The 26,639-nt window shown below is 36.7% G+C and overlaps 1 protein-coding gene across 3 annotated transcripts in view; it reads left to right on the plus strand.

Moving 5' to 3' along the window:
- The window catches only part of CMSS1 (cms1 ribosomal small subunit homolog), a 200,592-nt gene that overhangs the window by 139,772 nt on the left and 34,181 nt on the right, over positions 1–26,639 (plus strand). The gene's annotated exons all lie outside the window — the stretch shown is intronic.

A 26,639-nucleotide genomic window follows, 5' to 3' on the forward strand; every position in this document is an offset into this window, starting at 1 on the left:
TCTTCTAAAGGTTTTAATTCATGTTTTCAGTACAGAGTTGAGAAATAACCATTTTTTTGAAAGCCACCCACGGAGTTTTTAGCTAAGCTGAAATTTGGACCAGGGACTTCTTGCTGGCAACGCTATGTTCCATCAACTCTTTTCATGGAGTTCTTTTCAGTGACTATATACAGTCTTAATTTTCATATTTATTTTCTGGACAAACAAAAATAGTCTTTAGAAACCATAGAATTTTGAGAATCTGTGGGTTGTCTTACTGAGCTAACAGCATTATCTCATTCCCAGGAAGTGAAAAATAGCTGTATGTAAAACTGAGCTGATACTTCAGTGAATAAGATGGAAGAGGATACTGTATGTTTTAAGTAAGTTTAATTTCTCAACCTATTAAAGGATGTCAGTGGGATTAGAGTCACAATCTTAAATAATTTTTCTTTACATCATTGTGGGTCATATTTCCCTGTATGTACCCCTGAGAGATGGGGATGGTATCTTTAACACAATACCATTATTATTTGGCAAATTATGAGTTATGCAATATGGAGAATATTACAAGGAATTCAGAGCTATTGGTTCTGGAAATGCTGAGTCATTAATAAACATTTCATGTAGCAGAAGCATTTGTATATACTGTAGGAATCAAAGGATAAAGACACGTAATTTTATATTAAATAGCATGGAGATACAGTGTTTAATGTTAAACATACCATTTCAACATCTGAAACATTTGTCAGGAAGATTTGGTGGCGTCATCTAGACTCCCACAGAAACAAAATTGTTTTCTTTGATGCTTCAGAGTTATGTTATGTTCTGTTATGTTAGGCATTCCTTAGTTTGTTTGGATAACATTTTGTTGAACAATACTTTGCAGTCTGAACTTCCAGTACTGTTAGCTATTTCTGTGGCTAAACAAAGTTATTTTTAGTGAGTAGGTCATTGGATTCACAAGGAAAATACTGATTATCCCAAAAGGGAACAGTCTGTAGGGAAAGGGCATTTTTGTTAAATGTGGTTGTTGGGGGGGGCGTTATATATAAAAAAGCTGGTCTTACTCATAAAGGCACATTGGAGGCCAGAATTTGCTTCAAAGATCCCTCGTTTAAGCCATTTATGAAAGAAATCCACACTTCTGTTCTTCAGGTAAATACTTTACCCTCACTATACTGAGATCTTGAAAGATGGAAAGGCAGTCCTGTAAAACAGAAATTGAGTTGTCTTCTCATCTCATGAATATGAAATAGCAATCTTGTGCTATCTAGAGGAATCCATGTTACAATCTTCCCAAACCCAAATCACACATCTGAGAAAGTGTGGCAATGAGGGTGGATGAAGGCAATCTAGTTTGGTTGAGAAGGAGGAGACTTCTTCTTGCATGTAAGTCTAAGGCACTGTATTTACCTGTGTTTGATATCTGGGAAGGCCAGGAGGGCAAATCAGCTTTGGAAGCAATCTTAAAAATAATTCAAACCCTTCACAATATCATTAAGAGCTTTTCTCTCTAGCATGGTGGTTAGTTTCGCATATCACACGAAACCATAGTTTTATCCATGTTTGTTGAATAAGCAATGATAATCCATAAACCATAATTTACAAACCCCAGTGGTTGGGTTCACATGTCATATTAAGCCCAAAGCAAAGAAAGTATATGCTTGTGTGATATATCAGTATTTCAGCACTAGAAATAGGATCTGGTGGATCAAATCTAAGGAATAAAACAAGTGTTATAACTGCAGTGAGAATTTGTGTTCCTCCAGATGTTGCTCAACTACATCTCCCAGCATCCCTATCATTTGTCATACTGGCTGAAGCAACTCCGCTCTACTTCAACAAAAGCTTTGGAGCTCCACTGCTGCTGTATTACGAAGGCAATATTAATATTTATTAGCTGAGAAATGAGATGGTGCTGACACCCTCCAGATGTATTGTATCTACTATTTCCAAAATTCCTTTGGCCATACTGACTAGGAATCTGGTTTGTGTGAGTCCCAAAAGATCTTAAATTCAATAAGCTGGAGAAGATTGGTCAAGAATAAACTAAATGGCTCCATTTTGCTGCCAATCAATGCAGCGGTTGTGGACAAGAATTAGAGTTTCTAGTATGCGGTAAATATGTCTCGACAAATTCAATACATGTACCTTCTGACAAAATGTATCTAAGCTGATGACTTTGGATAGTGCTAACTTATCAGGACTATGATCTCATGGCTACTGTTGACTTACACAAGCAAAATAGTAATTTGACTAAGATGGTGGCTGACCTTTTCAGTTTCTGGCAGTGTGCTGCCACTGGCTATTAGTTGCTAATAAGTAACAGATTGTGACCATTTCTAAATTGGGTGCTCTCCTGATAGGTTATGTTTGAGGTAAGCTTATGGTCGTTGCCTTCCAATGAGACTTAGTTAATACATAATGTGAATCATGTCTCTCTTGAAAGACTCTTCTTTTGAACAAAATATGGAGCTTCCTAAGAAGCAGATTGCTTTTAAGGACCTGGAGGCTAACCAAGGGGATCCTAATCTTGCACGGGAGACATTATTGAATCTATTTACCTTGGAGAGTCCCTATTTTAATTCTAAGTAACATTAGTGCTCAAAACAAGGACAAATTAATATTAGAGCATTTTAACCTCCCAGATTTTACATATCTCAAAGTAGCTGTTTTGGAACAACTAAATTTTACCAGCATAATCGAGCAAGAGACTGCTCACATCAGAGAAGAAGATCTCAGAAGGTCTCAACAAACTCAATGATTTTTAACACACTGCAGTTGTTAATTTATAAAGTATTCTGTAATCTGTCTCATATCTGTCCCAGTCTGCATAACCACCCTGTCTTTCTATCCCTCTCCCCTCCCCCACCTCATCCCAACTTAAATTCTATATCAGTTTAGCCATTTTATGCATCTGATGAAATGAGTTGTAGTTCATGAAACCTTATGACTTTTAATAAAATGTGTTAGTTAGAAAAGGTGTTACTGGACTCATTCTGACTCTAAAAAGGAATTTAACTCTGCCTAGTCCAAGGAGTCCTGTAGAATATAAAGGTGTATGTACAAGGTGTTGTATTCATGTACTGAGGTAAACTAGGATTTGAGCTATGGGCCACATGTGATGTTCAGGGATCTAGTTTATAGTACCCAGAGTCTCCCAGATCTTATCACTAAACTTTGAGAACAAATTTCCAATTTTTGGCTTTATGCTTGCCTTTGTAAAATAAATGAAGTCCCAAAATAAAATATTTGTCCTTCTTTGGTGATATCACTGCCTCATTGCCATGCTTCCTGTAGGCCTTGGAGGCCAAAATAATAAAGAAGGGGTAAAAGAAAAGTCTCTGTTCTTGAAATAAACTTTGATTTGCTTTACTCATGCTTGTTGAATAAAACAGTGACTAGTGTCACACATTTCATTAAGCCACAATCCAGTGGCTTATATATCACAGTGGCTGGATTCATGTAACATGAAACCAGTGCCAAACCATGTTATGGCTTACCAGACTGTGCAAATCTATCAGTGTTATTTTGGGTGTATGGGTGAGCGAGAAGACAGAAATGTGTCCACAAGCATCAGTGTCAGGCTCAATAATGGATAGAAGAGAAAGGATTTTTGTCATAGTCCTGGGGAAAATGGCTAATGAAGGCTGAGTTTATTTTGTCAACAAGAGTGCTTCTGAATTAGCATCTCAATAGTATAAAGCCTTCTACTATAAGGTCAGGAATGCAGCATCTATGGATCCAATATCATCATTCTTACAGTGTCAAAATCAGTATTTAAGAATCAATAGCAAGCAAGCAGATCATTTTACAGCAAGTTTATATTTTGTAAATGTAACATAGTTTTGGCAGAGACAAACAGAACCTCTGTGAAATATCATTATACCACATTATGCCTACCCCCCTTTTCAACAGCTGGAAAAATCTTTACATGGAACTATAAAAGGAATAGATTGTTGTCTGTCACTGGCTAGGAATCCAAAACACGTTGAGACAGTAATGAATGTTCCTAATCTGTACATCACAGTGTCCTGAAGCATTTTAGAAAGATACAAGGAAAGTGTTTTTTTAGTTCTCTTATGTCATAAGTCTTACCAGATTATAACCAGCCATCTCAGAACACTGATACCAAAGTGCTTTCTCTGTCATTTTATTCTATGAATGCTGATGTGGAAATACTCTTTGAAAGAAGCTTGATATTTATCTTACACAAAATCTCTTTCATCTGAATGGATTTGGATTTCTCGTACCTCCTTAAAACTGAGTACTTTTTTATCTTCCAAAAAAAGTAAGAAATATTAGATGGGGGCAGGGCAGAGAGAGAGAGAGAAAGAGTGGTGGTATGGTTATACTGTGGCATTTTCCCATTCTTTATTATTGTAAAGGAACATTGGATGCTTTGGATCCTGAGCCAGCTGCAGATCCATGTCTGCAAGTCTAGAAGTGTGATTTGTTTAATGTCTAGAAACAAATCAGGAATAACAGTCGAACTCCTAGAAAGACATAAAATTCAAGACAAGGTTTCCTGGGACCACTCCAAGTGGCAGCAGTAGGGAGAAGGCTGTACCTCCTTTACAGTAACCAGTGCTTTCATTGATAACTGCTCAGTTGACTGTGAATGCTTTATAAACTTTGACAGTGAATTTTTATTTATCTATTATATTCCATCTGTTATCAGAAAGCAATCCTTGGTCAGTCAAAAGCATAGAATCATTTTAAAGTTCAGTTAAATGCATCAAAATATGATGACAATGATGAAGACAGAGTCACTCTATATATTTATTTACATGCTGCAAAAACATCTAATTTATATGAAGCAGATTGCAATGTAAAGGAACAAAAGCAGGCTGATCAATATTTCCTTCTCTGTTGGCAATACTGATTCCTTTAAAATATGAATTTTGACAGGTGTGAAAAAGCTCAGAGATCTTATTCAGATATGAATCATAAAGAAAAAGGAAATAGATTTAAGGTTCAGTTCTGATACTTAGAATATTTTGCAGGTATTCAGTAATTTAAGTTTCGTCCTGTGGTTATATTACCAGAAACATACACTTCCAGTGAGTCAAATCTGCACTAAGAAGTATGAAGCATTGAAACATTAGTTTTGGGCTTGAAGCATTGGTTTGGTTCACACATTATATTAGGCCACATTTAATGACTCAACCACAGCTTGTCTCTAAGATAAAACCAAGCTACCAAATTACTGCATTGGGCATCCCAGGCTATAGAGAGTATATGAGAGAGTATTGTCACTTGATAAGGAATTATTTTTAAACAAGCAATGCGCGGAAGTGGAAGAAGACAATAGAATAGGAAGGACAAGAGACCTCTTCCAGAAAATTAGAAACATTGGAGGTAAATTCCAGGCAAAAATGGGTATGATCAAAAACAAAGATGGCAAGGACCTAACAGAAGAAGAAGAGATCAAGAAAAGGTGGCAAGAATATACAGAAGACCTGTATAGGAAGGATAACAATATCGGGGATAGCTTTGACGGTGTGGTCAGTGAGCTAGAGCCAGACATCCTGAAGAGTGAGGTTGAATGGGCCTTAAGAAGCATTGCTATTAACAAGGCAGCAGGAGACGACGGCATCCCAGCTGAACTGTTCAAAATCTTGCAAGATGATGCTGTCAAGGTAATGCATGCTATATGCCATCAAATTTGGAAAACACAAGAATGGCCATCAGATTGGAAAAAAATCAACTTATATCCCCATACCAAAAAAGGGGAACACTAAAGAATGTTCAAACTATCGAACAGTGGCACTCATTTTACATGCCAGTAAGGTAATGCTCAAGATCCTGCAAGGTAGACTTCAGCAATTCATGGAGCGAGAATTGCCAGATGTACAAGCTGGGTTTAGAAGAGGCAGAGGAACTAGGGACCAAATTGCCAATATCCAATGGATAATGGAAAAAGCCAGGGAGTTTCAGAAAAACATCTATTTCTGTTTTATTGACTATTCTAAAGCCTTTGACTGTGTGGACCATAACAAATTGTGGCAAGTTCTTAGCGGTATGGGGATACCAAGTCATCTTGTCTGCCTCCTGAAGAATCTGTATAACGACCAAGTAGCAACAGTAAGAACACACCACGGAACAACGGACTGGTTTAAGATTGGGAAAGGAGTACGGCAGGGCTGTATACTCTCACCCTACCTATTCAACTTGTATGCAGAACACATCATGCGACAAGCTGGGCTTGAGGAATCCAAGGCTGGAGTTAAAATCTCTGGAAGAAACATTAACAATCTCAGATATGCAGATGATACCACTTTGATGGCTGAAAGTGAAGAGGAACTGAGGAGCCTTATGATGAAGGTGAAAGAAGAAAGTGCAAAAGCTGGCTTGCAGCTAAACCTCAAAAAAACCAAGATTATGGCAACCAGCTTGATCGATAACTGGCAAATAGAGGGAGAAAATGTAGAAGCAGTGAAAGACTTTGTATTTCTAGGTGCAAAGATTACTGCAGATGCTGACTGCAGTCAGGAAACCAGAAGACGCTTAATCCTTGGGAGAAAAGCAATGACAAATCTCGATAAAATAGTTAAGAGCAGAGACATCACACTGACAACAAAGGTCCGCATAGTTAAAGCAATGGTGTTCCCCGTAGTAGCATATGGATGCGAGAGCTGGACCATAAGGAAGGCTGAGAGAAGGAAGATCAATGCTTTTGAACTGTGGTGTTGGAGGAAAATTCTGAGAGTGCCTTGGACTGCAAGAAGATCCAACCAGTCCATCCTCCAGGAAATCAAGCCAGACTGCTCACTTGAGGGAATGATATTAAAGGCCAAACTGAAATACTTTGGCCACATAATGAGAAGACAGGACACCCTGGAGAAGATGCTGATGCTGAGAGTGGAAGGCAAAAAGAAGAGGGGCTGACCAAGGGCAAGATGGATGGATGATATTCTAGAGGTGACGGACTCGTCCCTGGGGGAGCTGGGGGTGTTGACGACCGACAGGAAGCTCTGGCGTGGGCTGGTCCATGAAGTCACGAAGAGTCGGAAGCGACTAAACGAATAAACAACAATTGTCACTTGAACAGAGTGAAGTTCTATTTACCTTCATCTTTATCTACAGTCTCCAAAAGGATAAGTAATTTGTTTGTTAGTTTTTCCTTCCATCATAGTTCCCTTCCTCCCCTCCCCCCCATCCCCTCCCATGGTTAGGAAATAAAATCCACCCCCGGACATGTAGGATTGGAGATATGAGAGCTTCCCACAGGTAGCATCTCTGGTAACTGGCAGAGACCTAGTATAGAATGTTGGGTATTTGAAGGTGTTGCAGATATTAAGATTCAAACAATCAGTTCTGGGGGTGGGAGGACTCCAGCACTATAAAAATACCAGTAAATAATGAATGTACCCATTGGAAGCACCCATTTCTATATTCCTGGGCATACAGCTCTGGGCGTCGCATCCTCTCTTTCCACAAGAAGGATTGGTAACTTCCCTATTTTTGTGCATAATACATTATAATACATGTTAAAAGCACATTAAGAACGGGGTAAAGAATTTAATAACTATTTTCCTCCTGTCACAAAAAGGAGCATTATCTTCTGTCCTCTGTTATAATAAACAGTATTTTGTAATGTCTCTGTTCCATCTTCTGGGGATGGATCTTATTTGGTATCATTCTGTTGGCCCAGATATTTCAGTGTTGTTCACACTGACCAGTAACAACTTTCAAGGGTGTCAGACAGATTTTCCTGCCCTACCTGGGAAAGTCAAGGATGGAATTTCTGTGCACAAAACATGAACTGTACCACTGAGCTATAACTACTGTCTCTGCCTTCTGCTTTCTCACTGCATTTCACGGGATCTAGTTGCACAGCTGGGACTTCTATCCTGGCTCCTGGTAAATATTTTTCTTGTTCAATGCACATTTTCACTTTATTGATATCACATTTTGTGAACTTTTAGTGTAGTGCAAGAGTTTTTTGCTCAGCCATGGTAACTTGCAAGTTGTGTGTGCATGTAGTGCTGTATGTTTGTGCATGAACTGATCATATTATGTGAAAACTGTCTTCCACAACAATGTAAAATTTATGGTTAATAATCTAATAATGCATGAATATTTCCTGCGCAAATTGATCACAATCATGTACTATAATGTTTTGATCTTCATTTACAGGAAGGTAAAGGTAAAGGTAAAGGTAAAGCTTTCCCTTGACATTAAGTCCAGTCGCGTCCGACTCTAGGGGGTGGTGCTCATCTCTGTTTCAAAGCCGAAGAGTCGGCGTTTGTCCGTAGACACTTCCGTGGTCATGTGGCAGGCATGACTGAACGGAATGCTGTTACCTGCCCGCCGAAGCGGTACCTATTAATCTACTCACATTTGCATGTTTTCGAACTGCTAGGTTGACTGGGACTAGCAACGGGAGTTCACCCCGTCATGCGGATTCGAACCGCCGACCTTCCAATCGGCAAGCTCAGCAGCTCAGCGGTTTAACCTGCAGCGCCACCGCGTCCCTTCCTCATTTACAGGAACAGCTCTACAATTTAGAAAATTAAACAATTGCTTCAGGATGTCTCAGAATGAGGTGACCCTCAGCATCTCATAAGTTCTGTCACTAAAAGCTGCTATTAACAAGCCTAATTTTTCTTAAAATTTTCCACAAAGCCATCTGAGAGATATAGGTTTATTGAGAGTTCTTGATGTCTGTTTTTCTAAGAACACAATTATTTCATTTATTTATGATCATGTTTCTGTCCCTCTTTTCTTTTTAGTGAAATGACAACTCACCTAAAATAAAAACAATTATAAATCTAAAAATAATAAAAATAATGAATTAAAATTAAACATTTCAGAGGAAATAAGTAGGTAATCAGTATACACAATAATCAGCTAAACCAGATTTAAAAGCTTTTTTTTTTTTTTTTGGCAGGGCTAGATGAATTTCTTGAGCTAGAGGTTTCCACAGCCTTAATGGTGGGACATCTGTACACAAAAAGCTATCAAAGACTTATCTAACGGATCAGTGCTTTCACTGATTTGTTTGACAAGGTTAGATCTATATTTTACTAAGTGAACAATTTATCTTCTGTTTCGGCTAATCAGTGCTTATTTATACATTATACATTTTCTTTTTCCAATACTCTCAGTGCTTTCTTTGTAGCATCTACTATGAACGTTCTCTGAAAATGAAGAGACCATAACCATCTTAATGTGCATATATGTCTATACTGTTTTATGTACAAATAGAGAATTCTGTACAAGGTATGAACCCCCAAAATGGAAGGTAATATTTCTTTAAAAGCCCCAGTTTCCATACTCAAACATCCTGTTTACCTCTAGCTGTCTGTATCCCCTTTGTCTAGGACAGATACCTATATCATTGTTTCTTTACTTGCCTGTTTATGTTCTCTTTCTCTTTCAAACATTAAAGAGATTATTATATATTAAAGCCAAACTTTTTGCTAGTAATTTTTTTTTTTACTAGCTGAAGTAGGATGACATGACTGTAGATAGTGCTTGTAACATTCCTTTTGACTTAAGGGGAGTGATTATCCCACTGTACAGAGGGCTTTGTGCTTTTAAAGGAAAATAGGAACTTTTCCAAGAAATGAGTAATGTTATTTTATTATTTTCCCCACCCCCAGGTGAATACAGACAGACATAATATGTTTTTATCCCAGTGTGTAGCATTTCTGCTGTTCCACTTACTATTCAAATCTCAAGGAAGCTTTTTAACCTGCTACTTCCCAAGACACACATAGTATGTTCTTCATTCATGGCACATTTCTTGGAAAGGAAGGGAATTGTTGTCTAAAGCAGGTATATTGTGTAGGTGGTGGTATTTAATATTAGAGGGATCCTTGTATTGTTTTCTGGAAATGGACTGTCTTCTTAAATTTCTTTGTGTGCCTCTTGAGCTATGACTGGTCATTAACCAGAGGAGGAAAAGTTTACAATATATTTGGAGCAAACTCTAGGTCATTTTCATTCATACATTTTTTGTGTTTAAAACTTGGTAGCTTTTCAATAGAGCATTTTATAACTCCTCCAGTAATTCTTATAGCTCCCAAGCCACACATTAGTGGAAACAAGGCAGATGAGGTACAGACAGTGGAGTTCACAGAGACTGATTCAAGCTGATCTTTCATTTCAGTGAATAATTTTTATCAAGACTTTTTTTCACAAAAGAAATTGCAGACTAACTTTTGAGGTATTGTTTAAAATGCCTTCTGTTGTTCTCTGAAAGAACATTTCATTTCTGATGTTTAGAACATCAGATCTTGGTTCTTAGGTTTAGAAAATCCATAATAGTTTCTCTTATATCTCAGCACTTAGCTACATATACTCACTGCTGCATGGAAGTGCACTGACCATTACCCACTCCTTGAATCAATTTTTCCTCTGCCACCCTCTTGTTGTTGTTCCATAAACTGAATTGTTTCTATCCTTCAAAGATGAATCGTTTGTCATCTACCAATCCCTTTCCCAGGGAATTCACTCTCCATCTTACACTGGGCATCATGCTCTCTTTATTTCTTCTAGGTCTATATTGTTCTTGCTTTATTGTGATGATCACTCTTACGTTTTTCTCTCTGGGTCTGCCTCGCTTTGGACATTATAAGGTACAGCCAGGGCTTGGCCAAAGGTACTCAATTATGCTTATAGCATCATTACAACATTATCTATCTATCTATCTATCTATCTATCTATCTATCTATCTATCTATCTATCTCACATGGACTCTAGTTGTAATAATCATAATATGGATAAGTAAGTGTGTAAAGTAATCATTCTCTTTCATATTTCAGAAAGCTTAATTTGAGAAAGAATAATCAGATTAAATTTAAGGAGTTCATAGCAAAAGCAAGATTCAAATTCAGAACTCCTTAATTTGTAGTTTAATATTTTAGACACAATATTCACTTGTTTGCTGATTTTTAATATTGCACAAAAAGAGAAGTCACTCCATTCCTAGGAGATAGCACTACTTCCCTTAGGCAGTTTACTTAGGATATGTTCTTTTTAAATTGGATAAGATTTTCAGGGTACTTCCAGATCAGATACAAAATGCAGAATGACAAAGACCAAAATTTTAAAATAGGAGGGAAAGCAGCAAAAACAGTAAAAGGAAACAAAAGATCAATACAATAGAAAAGCTACAGAATTCAAGAGCATCAGAGTGGAATTTAATTGATGCTGGAAACATTTGTACAATGCAGAAGAGTAGCTAAATTTGTTACAAATGATGAATAACATTCTTCGCAATTAGAACCCTAATTATTAATTTGAGGTGTGTTTAAAAATATTCAGTCTAAATCCAACTCCTTTCTGTTTGGATGATCAGGAAGAAAAGTGAGTTTGCTGAGTGATTGAGAAAAAGTGTTCTTAATCGTATTACTTATCCAGACTATTGATTGTAGTTCCCTCTCATAGCAAGTACCCTGCATTCTTTTTGACTTTTGCTTTCTACTAAATTATGCTGTATTAGTTATACATATTAGTTAGCTAGTTGTCAGAAAGACCACAATATAAGCATTGCATATATTAACAATGTTCCCTTTTTTGTCCTGTTGTTGTGTTCTGGGAGTTGCCACTGTTTATAGTGCCATTATTACCCTCTTCTTTATGTCTTGCCTGCAGTAGAAAGATAGGCTTCCAGAATGAGAATGCCAGGCTTCACCTCTGGCCTTCACTGATTTCCTGGTACTTCATCCTTAGTCAACTTCTTGGCTTGACTTGGCATAAAACTCACGGATGCACGTCAACTAGATTAGGGACTTTATTGCAGTTAGGAATGAAGCCACAAAGTCATAATGTTTGATTGCCCATAGCTGTACAATATATTTTCAATGTTCAAATTCTTTTCTTCTTCCTAGTATTAATGCATACCAGAAGTGAAACTTGGTGGTCTTGAAGTTGGAATTGTGATATGTTGACATAAAAAACATCTCTAGGCTAGGATATGCTGGTTCCTGACACACCAACCTATATAAGGAGCTAGGGTCTGTGAATGCTGCCTTCTGAGTTCTAAAGTGGATTATCAGCTAAGAGGGACTGATGGCAGCAAAGGAAGAACTCTATGACGATAAAAATTCTTATATTGGGGAGCAGAGTTTAAACTATTCCTACATTGGAGCAAAGATTAACTGAGCTTAGGAAGCAGAAGAGTAAGTGGACCTACTGGGAGAAGAAAGTTTTCTAAAGAACTGACAGGGAGTAAGAGAAAGATATTTTTGTTTTGTGTTTGCAGATTGCAGAATGTTGGATTGTTGGTGAACAAAGAAAAAGGAAAGGAAAATAACTTGTTTTGTTCTGACATTGCCTTCCTATTTTGCCCTGTCCATTGACAAATCAGCCAACGCTGAATGTAGCTGTTCAAAAATGTTAGTTACCCCTAATATGGCCAAATAAATATGAATACAGATTAAACTCCTTGTGATCTTAGTACTAGATCTTAGTGTTAGGTCTTAGCTTTCTATAATATTTAGAGAAAAAAGCAGATACACTACTACTGTTTATCACTGCATCCTTTCAGCAGCACTTGTAGCAAACCACAATGTTGCCAAAATGACAACACACACAAAGTGACTGCAACACATAAGTGCTGTCATTGCATGCTTGCATTGTGACATCTGATGCGGCTGCATGAATTTTAGCATTTATTTGATATTGATGTGAACATTTCAACATTTGCTCCTCTTATAGACACCCATGCTTCTTGTCATATAAAGAGAATTCAAAAGACAGGAAGCTAGCGGTGATCACATGACCCTACCATTTTTTGTCCAGGATTCAAAAAGTAGAAGATGGATCGGGTAGTCAGATTAGGGGACTCCTTGCAATCCTTCTAAGTCCTCCTGTCTGAAGAAAGTATGCTGAGAAAAGTTTGCTGTTCTGATCAGTGAATTCACTTTTAAAATAACAATTGTTCTTGTTGAATATCTTTCAGTATTATTCCAAATGTAGTATCATTCTTAAGGTTTCAGGAACAGAACCGAAAAATTGAAAGTTCAGCCAGGGTATTAGTGCCAACAACTCTCTAAGTAATAACAGATCTTGATTATTTTGCAGGACATAAACAATACATCATTCTAAGGGTCAAAAATGTGCTCTTTATTTTCTGGAACAAATTTTTTAGACAGTTGTCAATGAAGTACTTTGCAAAACATGCTTTATCCAGTCCTAAGTTAATCCCGCAAGGCTTTAAATAATTTTAATGTAATGTCCTTGTGGTTACACATGAGAATAATTAGTAAGTTGTGCCTCAATTTATTAACTGCACTACTGACACAGGTTTATCTTAGATTAGAAATGACATGAGTCTTTCACTTCATTTTTAAAAATTCTTTTCTGAAGTAATTCTGTAATGGACTTTGCTTATTAATTCTCAGTGCACTGATCCTTTTTTAAAAATAAACTCACCCTGTCTTTTCTTGCCACTATTAACCAGATTTCAGTGTATTGCAGTTCTTCCATATAGCCTTGTTTAGATTTTTGTAGATTATTTCATTCCTTTTTAGTTTTATTATCCTATTTTGGACACATTATGTGAAGACCTAGCTCTCTGGAGAAGGCTGTAATGCTGGCAAAGGTGGAAATAAAAAGAAGAAGAGGATGACCAGCAGCAAGTTGGATGGACTCAGTTACAGTGGCAATAAATGCAGCATTGGGAGACCTGAAAAACCAGGTTAGGGACAAATTATCATGGAGAAAATCAATCTATGTGGTTCCTAAGAGTCAACACTGACTTGATGGCACATAATCAATCAACCAGCCAATCACTCAATACTTTATTTTTATAGGAATTTTATTAATAATTATGAATTATAATTACAACAGTAATCAATCAATCAATCAATCAAGTCACCTTTGCTCATTAAGTAGAGATGTGGCACAAAACGATACTTAATAAAAACAACCTGAACATGAGATTAGGTTATATAAAAGATCAGCTCCTCTTAATAGGCTATTGAACTAGAGTTATTTTTTGGTTTCCAAGCTGTGCAAGCCTTTTAATAGCTCAGTGTCCCTACGTGTTTATTTCTGCTTCTTCTGATTAGCTACACTAATATTACCTGTTGATGGAGATTCTCAGTCATCCAGGTGGAATTGTCTGTTGAGTCATGGCAACATGGATTTCTTTTTTTTGGTTGAAATGTTCCGCTGCTTGTCCAAGCAGCTTCTTCAGCCTGGGCAAAGGTTGGTAAGGGGACCCCATATACTGTATGTCTTCCAGGGGGGCTGGATTGTCCCTACACCTGAATGGCTTGTTAATTGTGCCATGGAGGTGTGGAGGGGTGTAGGGACAATGCAGCCCCCCTGGAAGACATATATGGGGTCCCCTTACCAGCCTTTGCCAAGGCTGATGAAGCTGCTTGGACAAGCAGCGAAACGTTTCAACCAAAAAGAAAGAAATCCAGTTGTCATGACTCAACCTACAGATACATTCATATTACCTATTATAGATTAGTTTTACTTAATGTTTTAAGCAAAGTTTAAGTTTATGGCCAATTTTGGGCCACATCCAATTAATTTTGTCTAGGCCATCATCTTTCTTAGAGAGAACGTATGCCTCTGTCATCTATGAACAAAATTACAGTTATGCAGAATCAGTGTATGCTTTTCTTCCAGTTGCTAAATCTGATAAATTGCATGTGGCTTGTATTCAGATCTGCCTAAAGCAGTTGTAAGGGAGCCAAAAGTAACCATTAACATGGCCAAAGTTTACTTTACAGGTTGATGTGAAATATAACCAGGTCTGTTCAGTTTTAGTGGAATTCTAGACTATTCCATCCAAATGCATCAGGATATAATCCAATGTTCATGGACTTCTAAAGCTAGTTAGAAATATTATTAAATAATTGATCAGCTATTGGAGACCATAAGCAAAATTCTTATTTATTTGCATGCAGGCAGGCAGGCAGGCAGGCAGGCTGGCTCAGTATGTATATTACTATTAAAAGCATTCAGAATTCTTCACATACACTGGTTAGATTCAGTCATTATGCTGAGCCATGGCTTATTTAACCATGATTAGTTGAATAAAAGACAATTAGGCATGGTCTGGGGAGATACCCAGGGAACATACTTTCCTAGTTATCTGGGAACAGTTTGATCTTGTTGGACCTGGGGAAGTGGACAGGATCCTATGGACCATAAATGCCACCACTTGCCATCTAGATCCATGCCCCTCCTGGCTGGTAAAAGCAGCTCAGGAGGTGACATGTGGTTGGGTCCAGGCGATGGTTAATACATTCTAGAGAGAGGGGGTGTTTCTGGCTGTCTTTAAGGAGGCGTTGGTACACCCCCTCCTCAAGAAACCATCACTGGACCCTATTGTTCTGGACCATTTTTGTCCAGTTTCCCACCTCCCCTTCTTGGGGAAAGTGGTTGAAAAAGTGGTGGTGTTACAGCTCCAGAGGGTTCTGGATGAAACGGATTATCTAGACCCCTTTCAGTCAGGTTTCAGGCCCAAATGTGGGACAGAAATGGCTTTGGTCGCACTTATGGATAACCTCTGGTGGGAGTGGGATGGAGGCAGTGCATCCATCCTTGCTCTTCTTGACCTATCAGCTGCTTTCAATACCATCAACCATGGTATCCTTTTGGGGTGGCTTAAGGAATTGGGGGTGGGTGGTGTGGTCTTGCGCTGGTTCACCTCCTTCCTCCAGGGCCGGTCCCAATCAGTGGTGATAGGCAGCGAGAGGTCCAACCCTCGACCCCTCCTTTGTGGGGTGCCACAGGATTTGGTTCTCTCTTCTCTTCTCTCCTCTTCAACATCTACATGAAACCACTGGGTGAGATCATCTGTCACCATGGATGTAGTGTAGCCTCTCTCTATTTAATGCCTTTGTACTGTTTTTTTTTCAACAAAAAAAATCCACCAGTTTACGCACAAATTACTCCTGTTGTTTTCCACATGAAGCAAATACTTAGATTTATCCAGACATTTTAGGAGATTTTCTTTTAATTTAGACCCCAAAGTAATATTACAAAACTACTGCAAAAAGATCTGTAAAGAATCTGTAACCATTCTGTGCTCATTACCTCTCATAGTAACACTAATTGAATTATAATCCAAACAGGATAGGCAACATTGGTTCTAGATTTCTTTTCTGATACTGTAGTCAAAGCACATTCCTTACATACTAAATTGCTTTTAAAGTGTTTTTTCCTGTGATGGGCAGTGAAATCTTAGTCTTATGTTCACATAAGGAATCTGATGGTATCCTGATGTAGAGTACAGTGTTATGAGGTCAGCCCTATTCTTAAGAATTATCTTGGTTTCAAGCCTTCCTTACTTCATTGGTGGTAGAATTCTTGGTTCAAAGCCAGAATTGAGAAATGAGATCAGTGAAATAGTTACCTGCGGTTTGGTGAGTCTCCAGTATTTTAAATGGTCCATGGTACAGCAAATCTGGAGCCAGACCATTTACTATCAAAGCTCATGGTACATTCTGTCACAAAGGTATCAAGATTTTATGATGTGGTATGAAAGAGATTTTTTAAAAAATACTTCAATTTTACTATTTAAAAGAAATAATTAAAGAATGGGAATAGTTTGATAAACGTTATGCCAAGGCTCATATTTTTACTTTTTAATAATATTTATATTTTTCTGTTTCCATGTTGTTCCAAAATATTACACCTTTATAAAAACTCAGATTGGTGCCCAGATGAGAGCCGTTTTTGCAGTGGCTTTGCTTTGACATGAAGGCACATTTCAAATCTTGTCGTTTGAAAGAAATTTATCTGTTATCTGTATCCTTAGAACAAATGTCTTTGTAACCAAGGATCTCAGGTACTGTTAAATCAACATTTGGAAGATAACAAAATTGTTTGAGTCCTGCTAACTATGATAATTCAGAAAAGAGTCTATTCATCAGATGTGAAGATTGTATGATTGCATTTGTTTATACCAGTTGTGCTGTGAATCTGATAACTGAAATACACAGGCTACTTAATTCATTAAAACTAAAAATTGATGTAAAAGATTTAGAAATGGATACAAGATTCCAAAAAGCTCTTCTTCTTGGATACACTGTATACAATTTTAGTTCTGTACACCTTGTGCAGGGAAGGAGCAGCTGGTGAAGTAATAATGCTTAAGGCAGTTTTCTAGTAAATTATCTTCAAATAAAGGTGGAAAGGATGGCCTCACCTTATAAATGACAATACAGGTTTTCTATCAGAGAGTTTGAAGATGTCTTAACTGTAGCAGGGAGACGGCAAGTCTCTTGTTGCTTGCTCTGGGCTGGCTCCAAACATGCATGTTATTGCCAGATCAGTGACCTCTCTTGAACTGGTTATACAAGACAAGTTGAAAAGCTGTCATATTCCCTAGAATATGGAATAATGAATCATGTATACTAATTAAAATAGCTATACAATGACTGATTCGTAACATGTAGGTTGAAAGTTCTTTAAATGAGATATTTTCAATATAAGCAGTATTTACTTGTCCAGGGTATGATATGGCAAGTAGAGTATTGAACTTGGGTCACAGAAGAGTGAATAGCTAAACCATGAACCTTACTAGGGTACTTTGGGCTAGTCACTTTCACTCACAGGCTTTTTATAAGACAAAACAGGACAATCAGTTTATATCCTGAAATTATAGAGGAAGGGTGGAATATAAAAGTTGTGAACATAAATAATGGTGTTTCCTTCCACAGACAGTTGCTTTCGAAATAAACTTGTCCTCATAATAATTATTAACCCAAATATTTTCCCAGCTATTTTAAATTAGGTCCTTGAAAAGTCTTTGTGTTTTTACCTCTCAAATGCTTTGGCTAGATTCCTGAGCAGTAGGTTTAATATTCAAGACAGATTTCACTAATCAAGTTTTTTTTAACCACAATGTAAATGCCTCTAAAGCACACTTATCTCACTTTATATCTATTATGTTCTTTAAAATATTGAGGCAATTATTGCTATGGTTGTGGTACCCAACTATAGGTACAATCTGCACTGTTCATTTCACTTAATTTCCTGTAATAGCTGTAAATTGCACTGAATTATGGAAATTTTTTAAATTCTTATTATCATTACAATAATAAGGTAGTCTTCAGCATGAGCAATGTCTGCATAGTTCAGCAGATGATTGATATAATTATTCAGAGACCTTAAGCAGCATCCTTGTGGTTCTATTGTGCTGGGCTGTTTGCAAATAAAAGATGTGCTAAATTAGTTCCATATATACTCTTCATAGTAATGAAGTTCTAGGTGATAAAGATTTCCTTCAGATTTGACTTGTTCATAGTTACATGTATGACTTCTTGCTCTTTAAATTTGGGCCATAATGCATATAAATACAGAGATTTTAGGGGTATGTGTTATGTGGCTATTTGTGTGATAAAGAAAAACCTAATGTTATACTGCTACATTAATAATAATGTAAGTTTAATGCAAAAGTCAATCCAAGTGTGTAGTATTCCAATGAAAGTCTCAGCACATCTGTAAACTAATGGTGTTATTTTTTGAAAGTGACATTCTATAATTTTATGGATCTTGTGAGAAGAATAGTTCTTATGGTAATTATCCTATGCTGTAATTGATTTTATGCTGGAAAGGAAAATACACATTGGGTCAATTATCATAATATATTAGTTCTTATTTTCATAGTTCTTCTGCTATATTCAGAATTACAGGATAGTTATGTTCACTGGAAATCATATGGATGGTCTCCCTTCTGTGGCTCTGAATGGAATATCGCTCAACCTTTTATTCACTATACATGTTCACAGTAATGTTTAGGAAATACAATGCTCTTGGAGAGGTTTTCATATTCCACTAACCACCCCTTATGGTTTCTTAAATATGGTTTACTGAAACACACACACACACACACACACACACACAGTGAGATGGTTTGTATAAAACACTAAATTATAAACCATGATTGACAAATAGCTGGGATCTCACATTGAGCCAAAAACAAACCAAGAAACCACATTTGCCTATTATGACTATTTTCAGTATTTTCAGGTTTGTGCTCTTTAAATTAAAACTAAATTTAAATGTTACTCAGTGCAGTCTTTTATAGTTCTGCAATGACCGATGGATGTCACTGTATTATGAAAATTAGGGAAGTGGGAGCCAACTGTGCAGGTGTGGTCTTTTGGTTGGAACAGAACCATAAGTATATTGAATTCTATAATGTGATTAACAGGATTCAAATTCTAAAACTGGTCTAGTATCTGTAGTAAGAGTTCAGGTTTCACATATTTTCAACATGGATTCTAGTTCCACAGCTGATATCCATATATATGACAGTTCTAAGAAAAAATGGGAACATGGGGAATTCATTGCTGACTTGTATACTATGAGAGGAATCCTCCCCTGTGTAAATGCCTATGTGCTATATTTAGGGTTTGCTATTTTGTTAGTTAGCTTTAAAATGTGCAGTTTGTCATGGGCCAACATGCAACAAAATGTCACATATAAATGCTAAAGTCAGGATATTAATCAGTCAAACAAACCTAAATCTCCCTTGTCATCACAGATAGATTTGGAATGAACTTTGGGTATACTCAGAAAGGTACAAGAACTATGCATTTACGGCAATATGTAGTAAAAATTGTAGATAGCAAGATGCATTCACATTACAATAATGCATATATGTAAAAGGACAGATAATTTGTGTTTTAAAGCAATCTTAAAATGCAATATATGGTATTTTTGTGGACTTGTTTTCCTGGGTAGAAAACATGAAATTATTCTCCATAGGTAGGTAGGTATGTGTGCGTGTGTATTTCATATTATAATAATTTAAAGGTGCTTTTGGCTTCCAAGTTAAGACTATAATGGTAACACCTTGCCATTCCCACAGCAGGTTCCCAGAGAAGAGATTAAATTCAAATACGTAACAGTTATACCACATGATGAGTTTAAAACAGCAGTGTACAACTTTTTGGATTCAAGGGTGCTCATGGCCTTAAAATGGCATGCCAGGCCATTTCTAGAAAGTGGGCAGGCCAGGTAAACTAAGTCTGTTTGAATGTAATTCAGATTTAAACTTTACCAAAAACTGAAATTCAGTTACTGTTACACAGTCATAGTAATAATTTACTCCTCTATTCAGATTAAAAATGACATTGGGCAGCACACAATTCTAGGTCTATCTCTCTGGTTTAAAGCCATGTAATCTCATTTGTACTGACATCTGACTGCCTCCTGGAAGATGTCAACCTCTTAATGTCATTAAAGGATTAATTGATCTGGGTCTATGCTTGCTGATGCAGTTTATCAACTGAGCTGTGCTCAGCATTTCTGCCTTATGATGTTGTCCATCTGGGCCACCCTTATTATTGATAGCTGTGTATTCTAAGTGAAAACTGATGTTTGTACCTAAGTTTCAATGATGAAGTAGCACAGACCTTTTCATCTCTATAAACATATAAGCATGTAACCTGCTACTTGTAAGGACTGAACTGTACTTGACTTTGCACTCCTTAATGTAAAGTTTTTATGTTGAATAAGATATAAGTAAGGTCTAGAGGTTTACAACTAGCTTTGATAAAACAAATAAAATACCATAATTGTCTGTGAACTATTCAGAGATTATGGACCATTTTATCCCTTTGATCATTCCAGAATAGGTGATATGCCAATCAAAGCATGCCAATTACTGCTTGAAACAGAGCAATATGACTTGTGACTTAACCCTGCAGTCACTTTGCTAGCTGTGTAAATGTCCCATCAACTACTTTACAACTTTTTGTTTTTAGATGGCTTGATTGGTCACAGGGTATGAAGGCCTATCTGATTATGTTAATTCTCCCTAAAGGTGATATATGAAACATTCCATGCATGAACCAAGAAATGCCCATTTTGTGCACATGTTTTTCCTCATTTTATACACCATTTAGTATAGTAGTCAACTTCAGTACCGTAAGGTGGTTGTCCCTGTACTGTATCTGCACTTGTTTAGGACAGGTGTTACTGATCTTTCAGGCTGCTTTCAATTTAGCTTTAAAAAGCTATAGGCACATATTATTATTATTATTATTATTTATTAAATTTATATCACCACCCATCTCCCCCAATGGGAGACTCTGGGTGGTTTACAATAAATATATAATGGCTTATATAGTTTGTCTGTCTTGAAGAAAAGTATGTGATATTTTCCCCATTAGGTTCAGATGGCAGCACATTTCATATGTTTTAAAATAACATTTCATTTCTGTACTGTATCTGTTACAAAAAGAAAGAAACCACAAAAACAAAGAAACTTGTAATGCCAAGTCAATAGAAGACATTTTTTAATTCATATACTGAGTTAATTCAGGTCTCAGAGAGGACTGGAAACATCTTCACAATGAAAACACTTAGGACTTTCTCCTCTCAAATAGGATTGTGGGGTGGGATGCCATTTTTCTAAGACCTTTGTCACTTGATTAAAATATAGTCCTCACCTTTTTTTTAATGCTATGTAAAAAAAAATGCTGAAGAATTTGAGGTACACATATTCTTGGGTCAAAGGCCACTTGGGAAATTGCTCCCTTCTGCCACTGGTTTCATCTTTTCCAGATGGAAAATACCCTGTTGTTGTTAGTTACCTTTGGCAGATAGGAAAATTATTTCCACCACCACCAGCAGCAGCTTCATTGTGAAGACTTGAAGCTAATAGCAGGTGTTAAATGCATCACTTCAGCTACTATGAAATCTGACCTAAGGTCTTGGCTGGAAGTGCAATTTGGAAACAAAAAAAATCTGAGTGGTTGGAGTTTGTAAACCTCTGCAGAAACAGTCTCAAAGTAGGAAGGTTGAACAGTACCATGTCCTTCTGTCATAATTTAATGCTTTGCAATTTTGCCTTAGTACACTATATTCTCTTTAAGCCTTGGGCCCGCAAACACTTATTTCTTAGAGTACTATTTAGTGCAAATCCTGATGTAACATATCATTGTTAGCACTGTCAGACTGGGGAAAAAATTAACAAATGTTTGACAAGAAGTAATTTTTCCCAATTTATATCTTACTCTCATCTCCCAGGTATAAATAAAAAAGTTACCAGTTGAAATTAGTGTATAGTTGTGTCTCAAAAGGTTGTGTTCTACAGAAGAGTAATTTCACTCTTAAGGACTTAGCGTGAACATTGTTTTGCCTTATCCAACTGACAGAGGATTTTTACTGTCTATACTCATTTCTCATACAGTATGGACAGAACAGGTTCCGCCATTAAGAGCTGAAGACTTGATGACAAATATCTAATAACTTTAGCTAGCATTTTGCAGTGTTACTTTCCCTAGGAGCTTATGTTCCATGTTTTTTCGCTTTTATCTTTCTAGTTTGGTGAATTACCACCAAAAATATAATAGTAAAAACATTTTTTCATTAACATGCATTATTGTCCTTTAAATGCCCAAGGAGAAAAAAAATTGGCAACTGATTTTGTATAGAGTATTTCATAGCTATGTCACCATGCAACTTTATCGCAGATCTAAGTATTGTGAGCTGACTTTACAGGAGTGATGAAAGAACAGAAAATATTTGGGTTATTTCTGAAATTTGCAAGAGGTTTCAAAATGTTTCACCAGGCACTGTTTTAAACTATTGCAAAACAACTATTTCAGACTATTTTGGCATAAGTGCTTGAGAACATTGACTTCACTAAGTCATAGTTGAATGGCATTCCCAATGTTGGCATCCTTCAGAGATTTATTCATCAACATGGTCTAATGATATAATTGCACAGACAAGCTGCCTTTTAAAAAGGATAGAAAACTTAGGCTAGAAATTAAATCAAGCCAGTTACCTTGACCTACCAACTCTTTCTTCCTTCTGTCCCCTTTCCCATTATAGCTAAGATTAGATAATAGTTAGACCTTAAAGGCTTGTATACTTTAAAGTTGTGTGTTGCTAGGCCTGATATTAGAGCAAAATGAACAAGACATTTAAGAAAATAGTGACTGCCTTGTTTAATGACTGCTTGCAGTTACAACAGTGATGAAAAAGTAACTTTGCGACCAATCCTCTCATTTATGACTTTCACATGTCTGTAAAACAAAGGAAAGCTGAAGTAAGTTTCACTTAGTGACTGCTTCTCTTAATGATTGAGTTGCTGGTCCCAATTGTGGTCACCAAACAAGGACTACCTGTATAACTTCTTCCAGGATGCTCCATCACTTTTACCGACAACCTTCACCAGACACTCAGACACTCAGTTTTCTATGTCAAGGTAGCATACTTACTGTAGGCCGGAGTAAGGGGCTGAAAATCACCCAGTGAGTTTCCATGGTGCAGATGGACTTTAACCTGTGCTTCCCTGTCCTAATCCAATACTTTGATCGAAATCTATCAGAACCCAGATCCCAGATTCATTTTCCTTTGGTTCAACTACATGCTAAACTGGTGCTGTAGGAATCATGATCACCTGATCATCATTGAACTCATTGATTCATCAATATGAATTACCCTTAAAAATTACTCCTTCTGTTTAAAAAACTTCTGTTGGATGTATCTGCTTTCTCTTCAATGGCTGGGCTTTGGAAGGAGGCAGATAATGGAGGATATAGTAGCTATATATAAATTATTATGCCATAGAAAAAATGGAAGGATAATTTTTTTCTCCCTTACAATATTAGACAGTGAGCGTTTAATACTGAAATAAAATTGGGATGGTTCAGGACAATTCAAAAGAAGTAGGTCATTATACAATGCATTATGAAATTATGAAATTCTCTGCCATCAGGTATGGCCACAATACCATTAGAATCCCAGTGCTGTATTTTGACATGCCATCAGCAGGACATGAAACACTGAATCTCTTTCAATTTCTTGCTAGCAGAATCCACTGAGATGTCTAGTGCTAAGCAACACTTTTACTTTTAAATACACAGCATTTAACTTCTCCAAATGAATAATGAATGCTGGATCTCTAGAGTCGAAAAAGAGAGCTCAGCTAAAGTTGCTCATGGCTCATGAAGAAGTTGAAGTACGGAACTGAACAATGAAGAATCCCTAATGTCCATGCACACACTGCATAATATTTTCCTTGCTGTCTTTTCATAAACCAATCGGTTGAGGTAAGGGAGCTAGAAATCAAGTGTAGTGAAAAGCATTGAGGCAAGCCAGAGTGTGTCAGTGTCTCCCCAAATAGTAAATTTTGAGAGAAATCTACACAGGACTAAAGCCTAGTATGAAATTGATTTAGCTGCCTAAATTGAATTTTGTTAAAGATCCTCTTCCCTTCATATAACTACAGTTTCCCCTGTTCTTGACTAGGAACCGGAATGTGTTGTTACAGCATAAGTATCATCATAATAATGATTAAAAGATTAGTTATAAATCATTAGTTGAGTTGGAGAGGGGAAAAGGAGTTTGAGATAAAACAGCAGATGTCACATATTTGACAGTTTTTGATATTTCTTCAAATATTTGTAACTACCTTATATTAACAGATCTCAGGAAAAAATACAATAAATAACAGTTTAAAAAACTGAAAAATAAAATCATATAAAAAAACTGAACATGATCACTAAGTTCAAAAACACCAAAATGAAATTAACGTTGAGGTGTTTGATAATTTGTTCAATAACAGCACCTGTCTGGGCTAACGTTGACTTTCCAGGAGGAATGTTATAGCAAGTATAATGGAAGGTTTTGTTTTTTCCTGGTATTATTAAAGTGCGCACACCAGAAGAGAGTACCTATACACACCTCTGTAGTTAAAGCAGTTAAATATTGTCTCTGTACATAGAAACATACTTTATTTTCTTACTTTCTCAGGAATTCCTTTCGGTTAATACTTTGTTCCTGGCAACCAGCTAAAAGTTTTTAAATCATGGATTGTGTTGCTCATACTATAATTTTTGTGCATGGTCTATTGAGATTGTCTATTTTTATTGATAAAAGAATGGAAATTATATACAGTCTTAATTAAATAACTCAGATTTGCATCTGAATTAGAATTATGTAGTTCCCATTAACAAAGCTCACACTGAATGTAAATTTAGAACAGTTCTGTATATTAATTTATGGGGAATCATATAGGAATAGAAAAGCTTACCATTTTTATGAAGACAGCCTTCTGGGTAATTTCCTTTTCCACATATTAAAAAAAATCCTTGTGAATAAAAAAAAAGTCTTTTATGTTTATAGATGTAAACTTTAATGTTGCTTTTCTTTTACGAGCACCCAAGAACACCTATTTCAAATGCTCCAGAGCAGCTTGTTATGAAAGCTTTGAAATGCTTCATTCTCCATTTGTATTTTGAGCCATAGATAAGCAGTGTTAAATCCAAGGATCCAAGATAGCACTGTAAGGAAGAGATAGGGAGACCCTGGCACTGATTTAAATGAAACTCTAAATATAAACCAACCACCTTCCGTGGTTTGCTTTCCAAGCACTTGAGAGAGACAACTTTGCTGGAAAGCTGACCTCTTCTCTTGTCCCGCTTTGTAGCGGGAATAGAACAAAATGCAAGCAGTAGACATTTGCTTGCTGCAAGTAAATATAGGCATGAGCACTCTCCATGTCACAATTGCATCCTGTGTAATGTTTATCTCTGTGGCGTTTCCAGTACAGAGATGCTTGAAGGATTATTGTCCTCAACCTTTTCCCCACTTTGGTTCTTTAGCTTTATTAAGCCTGGATAAAAGAAACAACTTTTCACTGGGGAAAGCCAGCTATTTTAGCTAGTAACAACAGGCACATTTGTATCACAGTTTATAAAGCAGACTTAATATTGTATTCGACTTGTCTGTTCACAACATAGATAGCTACCCTGTCTGCAAGAAACGACTTATCAAGAAACTCTGACTGCATTATTTGAAAGGTACAAAAAAGGAACATCAGCTTCTAGAAAGACCATTTGAATACTGTGGGCATTTGACTTAAAAGGGCATGATGAATGCATAGGCTGTGTTTTGGAGCTACAGTATTACTCCCCAGAATTACAGTTTGATGTACAGGATGTATTTTGGAAATATAACTCCACAGAAGTACAGCACCAATCATGCCAACTGGGAATTCTGAAACTGTAGTTTATTTAATATGGCACTCACAGATTGGGGAAAACTGCAAGGTGGGTTTAGGTGAGTTTAAAACTTCAGTTTCTGTATATTTTTTTAGCTGATCAAGAACATTGTAACATATACAGTATATATTTTAAAAAACATATTAATGGTAGCAAATTCCTTGCTATTTAAAATAAAAAATGATACAGCATAAGTAACAATGCTGGTCCATTAGGGGAAAAAATCCCAAAGTCACTGAGTATACTAACTGTATATATACCACAAAAAAAAAAGTCACAGAGTAATGGCAAGCTTTCTGCCTCTTCCATACTTTTCTGTAGGCTGCTGGTTAAGCAGAACTAGGCTGAAAAGGAAAAAAAAATGCTGATATGGGGAGCCCAAAAGTCTGCAGTGCGTGTGAGATTTAAGATGGAATTCAGGCTATGTAGACAGACTTAATCAGTCTCTGCTCCTTTGAAATTTCAGCTGCTCCTGTGTATTTTTCCACCCAGTTTTTAGTGTAACTAGGAAATATTAAATTTAGAGTGGTTGGCATCTGTCTGCAAAATGTCTTCCCTTAACAACAGCCATGTTAATTTACAACATTTCTGAGCTGATCAGATGCCATTTGGGATTAACTGAGAATTGTAGCAATTAAAATTGGAAAAGAAACTTGACTGAACATGAAATGCAACATATATTTAGGAGACAAAAACATCTACTGTTGA

The sequence above is a fragment of the Candoia aspera genome, chromosome 5 (assembly GCF_035149785.1).
Source record: "Candoia aspera isolate rCanAsp1 chromosome 5, rCanAsp1.hap2, whole genome shotgun sequence".
Lineage (NCBI taxonomy): Eukaryota > Metazoa > Chordata > Lepidosauria > Squamata > Boidae > Candoia > Candoia aspera.